This window comes from Manis pentadactyla, chromosome 3, assembly GCF_030020395.1.
Source record: "Manis pentadactyla isolate mManPen7 chromosome 3, mManPen7.hap1, whole genome shotgun sequence".
Classification (NCBI taxonomy): domain Eukaryota; kingdom Metazoa; phylum Chordata; class Mammalia; order Pholidota; family Manidae; genus Manis; species Manis pentadactyla.
The window spans coordinates 68,935,641-68,944,946 of NC_080021.1; positions in this window are offsets into that span (position 1 = coordinate 68,935,641).

Sequence of the window (9,306 nt, forward strand, 5' to 3'; positions counted from 1 at the left end):
GATGACATGATATTGTACATAAAAAATCCTGAAGACTCCACTCCAAAACTACTAGAACTAATACCTGAATTCAGCAAAGTTGCAGGATACAAAATTATTGCACAGAAATCTGTTGCTTTCCTATACGCTAATGATGAGCTAGCAGAAAGAGAAATGAGGAAAACAATTCCATTCACAATTGCATCAAAAAGAATAAAATACCTAGGAATAAACCTAACCAAGGAAGTGAAAGAGCTATACCCTGAAAACTATAAGACACTCCTAAGAGAAATTAAAGAGGACACTAACAAATGGAAATTCATCCCATGCTCTTGGATAGGAAGAATTAATATTGTCAAAATGGCCATCCTGCCTAAACCAATCTATAGATTCAGTGCAATCCCTATCAAAATACCAACAGCATTCTTCAACAAACTGGAACAAATGGTTCTAAAATTCATATGGAACCACAGAAGACCCAAAATAGCCAAAGCAATCCTCAGAAGGAAGAATAAAGCAGGGGGGATCTCGCTTCCCAACTTCAAGCTCTACTACAAAGCCACAGTCATCAAGACAGTTTGGTACTGGCACTGGTACTGGCACAAGAACAGACCCACAGACCAGTGGAACAGAATAGAGAGTCCAGATATTAACCCAAACATATACGGTCAATTAATACATGATAAAGGAGCCATGGATATACAATGAGGAAATGACAGCCACTTCAACAGCTGGTGTTGGCAAAACTGGATAGCTACAGATAAGAGAATGAAACTGGGTCACTATCTAACCCCATACACAAAAGTAAATTTTAAGTGGATCAAAGACCTGAATGTAAGTCATGAAACCATAAAACTCTTAGAAAAAAACATAAGGCAAAAATCTCTTGGACATAAACATGAGCAACTTCTTCATGAACATATCTCTCCGGGCAAGGGAAACAAAAGCAAAGATGAACCAGTTGGACTATATCAAGCTGAAAAGCTTCTGTACAGCAAAGGACATCATCAATAGAACAAAAAGACATCCTACAGTATAGGAGAATATATTCATGAATGGCATATACGATAAAGGATTGACATCCAAAATATATAAAGAGCTCACACACCTCAACAAACAAAAAGCAAATAATTCAATTAAAAAATGGGCAGAGGACATTGGAATGAAGAAGGAGATATCTAAGCTGGCCTGTGCATACAGTAAAACAACAAATTTGACTGGATCTATACTGTTGGAACTCAACCAAGAATTAGGAGAAGTGCAAGTTGTAGCACTCCAAAATCTTACGACTACAGACTATCTAGTGTTAAAAGAACATATGGGATGTGAACAGTCCCCAGGAATGGGTTGTTTTAATTTGTCTGATTTCTCTCAGACTGTTCAAGTTCAGTTGGACAATATCCACCATATCATAGATAAGTTTTCACAAATGCCTAGGGTGCCTAACTGGTTTTCTTGCTTTCACTGGAGATGGCTGGTAATTATAGGTCTGCTTTGGTTATGTAACTGTATTCCTATTATGTTAATGTGTGTATGCAATTTAATTAGTACTTTAAAACCTATACATGCTTAAGTTACTCTACAAGAAGATATGTCAAAGAAATAATCAATCTTCCCACGTTTTCTTCCGTCTGCTACTTCTATAGCTTCTCTTCTTCCTTCCTAATTACAACCCTTAAATAGAATTAGTGCCTCATATCAAATTTACCAAGTATCATAATTCTTCCAAGTGGTAAAGATACCTCAAGACAAATGCTGGGCATAGAAGCTACAGGGCATAAATATGCAAAGAAATAAAAAGCTAACCATTTCAAACAATAAGGCTTCTCTCTCACTTACCAACTTTACATTTCCCTGTATGGCCCTGGAAGATGACTGGTTAGCCAGAGACAGGTAAGATTCCTCAAGGGAGGAACAACCTAAGACAGGCACAGTCGCAGGGGGGCCATCAGGTGAGAAACTGGGGATCAACAGAGGTGAGGCTTAGAACCTTACCCCCCCTGTTTTGAGAGAAACCTTCTGCATCCATGGATGTTTTATTGCCCTTGTCTAGCTAGGATTAACACTTAGTCTACAGGCACACACCTGATCATATACATTTGCTCTCTTACAGCACTAAACTATGTTTTCTACCTTTATCGTGCATCTACCTACCACTTCAGCATTTTATTAAAAATAATAATAATAATAATAATAATAATAAGGGAGAAATGTGGGATTCACATATAAATCAAGTATAAAAATCAAACAAATATTCATATTTGACCTGATTGTTTATAGTTCATAATGCGTGATCAAAACCGAAAGTTTCTGTGATGACTGCCTTTGTACTGTTCACCATGTAAGAACTTATTCACTATGTAAGAATTTGTTCACCATGTAAGAACTTATTCGTTATACTTCAGAAGATTGGAGACTGATAAGAATTAGGCTTGGGGTGGATTAATGATTGTGCATTGAGCATTGAGTCCCCTATACAGAATTTTATTGTTCTTAATAACCATTTGATCAATAAATATGAGAGATGGCCTCTCAAAAAAAAAAAAATGGGCAGAGGAGCTGAACAGACACTTACTTCTCCAAAGAAGAAATTCAGATGGCCAACAGGCGCATGAAAAGATGCTCCACATCACTAGTCATCAGCGAAATGAAATTTAAACCACAATGAGATATCACCTCACACCAATAAGGATGGCCACCATCCAAAAGACAGACAACAACAAATGTTGGCAAGGATGTGGAGAAAGGGGAACCTTCCTACACTGCTGGTGAGAATGTAAATTAGTTCAACTATTGTGGAAAGCAGTAGGGAGGTTACTCAACAAACTAAAAATAGAAATACCATTTGACCCAGGAATTCCACTCCTAGGATTTTACCCTAAGAATGCAGGAACCCAGTTTGAAAAAAGACATATGCACCCCTATGTTTATAGCAGCACTATTTACAATAGCTAAGATATGGAAGCAACCTAAGTGTCCATCAGTAGATGAATGGATAAAGAAGATGTGGTACATATACACAATGGAATATTATTCAGCCATAAGAAGAAAACAAATCCTTCCATTGGTAACAACATGGATGGAGCAAGAGAGTATTATGCGCAGTGAAATAAGCCAGGCAGAGAAAGACAAGTATCAAATGATTTCACTCATATGAGGAGTATAAGAATAAAGAAAAAACTGAAGGAACAAAACAGCAGCAGACTCACAGAACCCAAGAATGGACTAACAGTTACCAAAGGGAAAGGAACTGGGGAGGGTGGGTAGGAAAGGAGAGACAAGGAGGGAAAAATGGCTTTATGATTAGCAGACGTAATGTAGGGGATGGGGGGCCTGGGGAGGGCTGTACAACACAGAGAAGACAAGTAGTGATTCTACAGCATCTTACTACACTGATGGACAGTGACAGTAATGGGGTATGTCATGAGGACTTGATGATGGCAGGAGTCTAGTAACTATAATGTTGCTCATGTAATTGTAGATTAATGATACCAAAATAATAATAATAATAATAATAATAATTACGTTTACTGTCTCTGGCATGTAAAATCATGAATAAAGGAAGGGAAAGAGGAAAAAAATCATTCAGGAATTTGAGGGAATTCACTAGCTTTTGAGTATCTGTCAGTATTTTTTCTGGAATAATTGCTTTTAATTGTATGAAAAAAGTACAGATTTTGCAATGGGAGAACATATTTTCAAAATCCAGATAAGTAGTAAATCCAATCTTCCAGGAAAATTCCAGTAGACTTTGTGTATTACTCATCAGGACATGTTAACGTGCATGAAGAAAATTGAATAATGAAGGTTCATTCAGAATTAGCCTGTGACAGACATCATTATGCCCATACCCTCATTCTGTTCCTGAAGGTAATTGGTGATCCTAAACATTTACTGGTATACCATTTCAAGTCATCCTTTGAAATGAAATTCCATGAGCAGAATATCATTTTAACATTGCTGAAAGAAAGGGGAACACACCAAAAATATGAGCCACACCTTTGAGGATTTTTTTTTCAGTCTTAAAATCACACTAAGGAAACAGCATATACATGTATGAAATGACATCAGTAATTCTGAATGAAAATTCAGAGGTTAGTCTTGAACTGGAGGACAAACTGGAGTTAGTCAGGTGAAGAGATGGGTGGAGCCGTGGGAACTGCAGGAGGACAATCAATCCTAAAAGAGGGAAAGAGAAAGTGTGCTTTAGAATTCTGGGTATTTGGAATGACAGCAGGGGTTCTCAAACTTAAGCCTGGCCTTAGAATCCCATAGAAGGCTTGGTAAAACACAAATTGTTGGGCTCCATCCCAGTGTTTCTGATTCAGCAGTTCTGGGGGGGACCTTGAGGAATCTGCATGTCTAACAAGTTCCCAGGTGGTGCTATGCTGCTGGCCAGGGACCCCACGATGAAATACCTGGACTCACACACAGCATGTGACACAGGCCAGGGCCTGGGCTATTGGTGGAGCCATGAATTAGGCTTCTGTCCTTCCCCAGAGTAGATGAGAGAAACAGAAATATTGCTGAAGGTTTAAGGGCAGAGAATGACAAACTGAAATTTGGGTTTTAGGAAAGACTATTCAGAATGCACTGAGAATAATAGAGAACTGCAAGACTGAAGATTAATTTGGCCTTTATTTGGGGAAAGATGCTGGTCATTGTGGGAAGACAGAAAACTTCCTATACAAAATTTTGGGGAAAACTGGAGTCAGAGAAATATGCAAAGCTGAGTCCAGGAGGCCAGAGAGAGGATTTTAAATGCATCACCAAACTAAGTTTCCACAAATATAAGGGCTATGGCGACAAGCAAGGACAGAGACATAAAAGTTCTGGTGATGACCTGAACATGCTCATTTTTCCCTCCTCAGAAGGGTCATCCATGTTAAAAAAAGACCAATAATGAGTAGAGTTAAATCTGGGGAGGTGTTTTCCTTAAGGAAATTAGCAGTATTTGGGCATTTCAAGATGCTGTCAAGTATTGATATGTATGGTAGACTTCTCTGATCTCCAGATAAAGTGTAAAACAACTCCAGGTTAGTCAACAAAACTCAAACCAAGGCAAGATGACAAAATGGCTGGACTAGTACTTAATTTATTCTGTCTAGTCCCCACAAAGATACAGGTTTGATCAAAACTACAATTTCCAAATTCTGTCATAGTTAGGTGCAAGACCTATTTATGTTACATCTAACTATAACTAGAGCATTTAACCATAAATTGGGCAAAGTGAGGTCTTAAACTAACAGGATATAATTATTATGAATGTCAAGAGACTGCTGGTCTCATTAATCATACTAAAATAATTTGAACCTCTAATGAAACAATGGCCAAAGGTACTTCCCATTTAAAAAATTACTATTATCTAGAGGAAATAAGCCTTATTATTCTGTATTGATTTCCAAAAAAGTGACAATTATAATTTATACAAAAATAATCTCATGAGTCCAGATCAGATGCAGGAAAACACCACCACACACTAAAGGAGTTTGTTGCAAATGTGTTTTTCTTAATGAAGGATGGATTAAGCATTCCACTCTATAAATTAAATTCTTAATTTATTACATTTTTTCATCTCTTATTCTCATATGTGCACTAAGTTGCACAAAGATAAAACCTGCAAATACTTGGAAGCTATAAGCAGAGGAATAAGCTTTAAAGCATATTTTAAATACACCTAAATATTTAAGGCTGGAAAAGTTTTAGGAGAAATAGAAAATATCCATTTCCAAAGGAAAACGACAGTTGGCAAAGTGTGACAAGAGCAATGTGGAATCGCCAGTGGTGCTAAGAACTGCATTGTCATCGAGAGAAAAATATAAGCTCCATCAAATGCTATAAGCTAAGCTGTCCAAACACATTTATCATAGAAACAAACAGAACAATGTAAAAAACCCTCAAAAATGAGGACACCAACATTCCTCAAATAAAGTAACAGAGATACCAAAATCTAGCAAATCTCCATTTTCCTTTTTCTCTCCCTTTCATGTTAGCTTGTTTTTCTCCTGGCCCGCCATTGCTAACAGAGGCTGCCAAGAAGCTCCTTCCACCAGAAGTCAATGGTCCTGCTGTGGGGACTCCTCTGGTCACTGTATTAGCTGGGCCAGTCCCTGGTGCTTGTTAAAATCAGAGCTGTGATCTTGCACTGAGCTTCAGGATGAGATTCTACATCAAATTGTGAACAGAATGGAGCAATATGCAAATTAGAACCAGTTCTTCAGGAGCTACACTTTCCCTTCAAAGGCTTGAAAAGTGCCCAATTGGAGAAGTCTCTCACTCATCTTGCAGACTCTGATTTAGTAGATAGAGGCTGGACTGGGGTACGAAGAAATTATTTCTTTTCAAGAAATTCTCAGAATCATAGATTTGGTAGAGATCCCAAAGGTCCAAATCATTTATTTAACTTTTCCTTGACTTTGCCAAAACATGCAAACTTAGAAGTTCCTCCATGCCCATTGTCTCATGCCAATATGACATCTCCATGAATTGTCTTGACATTCATGTTTGCTCTAAGTATGAAACAAGTATTTCTGTTCAATATACTGTACACTAAAACTAAAACAGTGATATTCACAGCTTGACTACAATGTTTCACAAGGTAGAAGTTCCTCTAACCATCTTCCAAATGTAGGGGAAAATCTGTGCTTCAGGGGAAAACAATGCACTGTTTAAAGCTTTGGAGCACAGTCTTCAGAGTTAATTGACTTTGATTTTATGGGGATTCTGTATCCTTCATTGTCTTTGGGCTGTTTCACCCCTGTGTAAGTTGTAGAACACTGATAGCAGTGCAACAATGCTTGCCTATACACACACAAATAAATTCTGTCCAGTGAAGGGAAGCCCTCCCCACACCACACTCCCAGGGAAGGGATGAGGAGAGGGGAAGAAGGCTGTACTGCATCCATTTGAACATTTAGTCAGTATTTCTGATTTGCAAATATCTTTGCTTTTTGACATCTTTGAACCATTTGTAACATCTTTTTGTTTCCTCATTTAATTAATAAGATAAACTCTTGACATTTGTTCATTATATATTGGTATAAGAATTGAGACTTTACCTTTTAAAAAATTTGTTCTCTATCACAACACTATCTTTTTAAATAACTCCAGATTACAGTAATTTAATTAAATCCACTTTTTCTATTTGTGTTATTTTCTTCAGACTGTAATAGTCTGGTTAAAAACAGTAAACTGTCCATGGCCAAAAAGTTTTTAATTTCAATTATGTTCTCATATTGTCTATGAGCCAAACAAAAACTTTAAAGCTCCACCAAGAAGGGTGATGAGAAACTGAACTCTGTGTGTAAGTGTCTGTGTGTTGGGGGGTAGAAAGAAAAGAAATCGATTACATACTATTAAAAATAGTAACACAAGAGTACGGCATGAAATTGGCATATTGCAATGATCACAGTTCTCAAACACCCCATCTGAAGTATCAGAAAAGCTAAACTAGATTGTAGCATTTATCACATGAGAGAGAATGTAAAACTCTTGGTTATTTTAAAAGAGGTTATTCCCAACTCCATTAAAAGTGATGTAGCACTATAAGTATCTTCCAGCTTTCCTTCAGTTTGTACTGCAAATAGACTTAATATTTAATTACCTTGACTATCATAAATAAAAAAGTAAAAGAAGTATTAGGTTTCTGCCACACTTAGTAATATCTTTAGGTAAACTCATTTATTGGACAATCATGAAGAATTAATTATGTGTGAGGTATCATTATTATTATTATAGTTGATTCAAGATTCATTTCAGTTACAGAGGTGTAGCCCAATCAGTGCCCTGGAAGGTAATGAGAAACTCGAATTTCACCAGTTGGCTCTGGCACTTACCTAGCTGGGTGAACTTGAAGAAGGTACTCAACAATTCCCATACTCTTCTTCCTCATCCAAAAGAGGGATAATACTATTAAGAAGGTGGTTGCTTCAAGGGTAAAACTGTATACTATATGCAAAAAGTTTGCAAAATCCTGTCCACATTTTATTGATTATTACATCTAATGTAAATACATCCATTTCAGAAACACAAATAACTAAAGGAAGCTTTTGATCCTGACCCAGGATATTATTGTTATTATTTTTACTATTACTACCAGATAATTTCCATACATTATTTCATCTAATGATCACAATAACCTTATGACATAAGCATAATTAAAACAAATTTATCCAAAACAGAAAGCATCAGGACAGATTGTTCACTGGTGTATTCTACCAAACATTTCAGGAAGAAATAATACCAATTTTCTATAATCTCTTTAAAAAGATAGAAGCAGAGGGAATGCTTCTATGTGGTCAGACTTAACCTTAATACCAAAACCATGCAGAGACATTATAAGAAAAGAAAACTACAGACTACTCTCTCTCATGAACATAGACAAAAAATTCTCAAAATAATTAGCAAATTAAATCTGAAAGTGTATAAAAAGAATTTCACACCATGACAAACTGGTATTTATACCAGGTAAGCAAGGCTGAGTCGATATTGGAAAATCAATTAATATAATCCATCACATCAACAGACTAAACAAGAAGGAAGAATGATAATACTAACAGATGCAGAAAAAGCATTTAACAAAATCCAATACCCATTCATGATAAAAATTCAGTAAATTAGGAATGGAGAAGAACTTTCTCAACTTGATAAAACTATTATCTACAAAAAAACCTATAGATAACATATTTAATAATGAGAAGCAGGAAGCTTTCCCGCAAACATCAGGTATAAAGTAAAGATGTCCCTTTTCATCACTCCTTTTTAATATCATACTAGAAATCCTTGCTAATATAACAAAGCAAGAAAAGGAAGTAAAAGGTATACAGATTGGGAAGGAAGATCTAAAACTGCTCACAGATGATATGATGTCTCACAGATGATATGATGTCTATGTAGAAAATCCAAAAGAACTGACAAAAAAATCCTGGAACTAATAAGTGATTATGGCAAGATCAAGGGATATGGGTTAATATACAAAAGTTGATTGATTTCCTATATATGAAAAATTAACAAGTGGAATTTGAAACAAAGAACACAAAATTATTTACATTAGCACTCAAGAGAATGAAATATTTAGGTATAAATCTAATAAAATATATATAAGGTCTATATGAGGAAAATGACCAAACTCTGGTCTGTGATCAAAGAAATAAATAAATGGGAAGATATTCTATGTTCATGAATAGGAAGACTCAATATTGACAAGATGTCAGTTCTACCCAACTTGATTAACAGATTCAGTGCAATTTTATTCAAAATCCCAGCAAATTATTTTATGAACATCAACAAGCTGATCCTAAAGTTTATATGGAGAGGCAAAGATCCAGA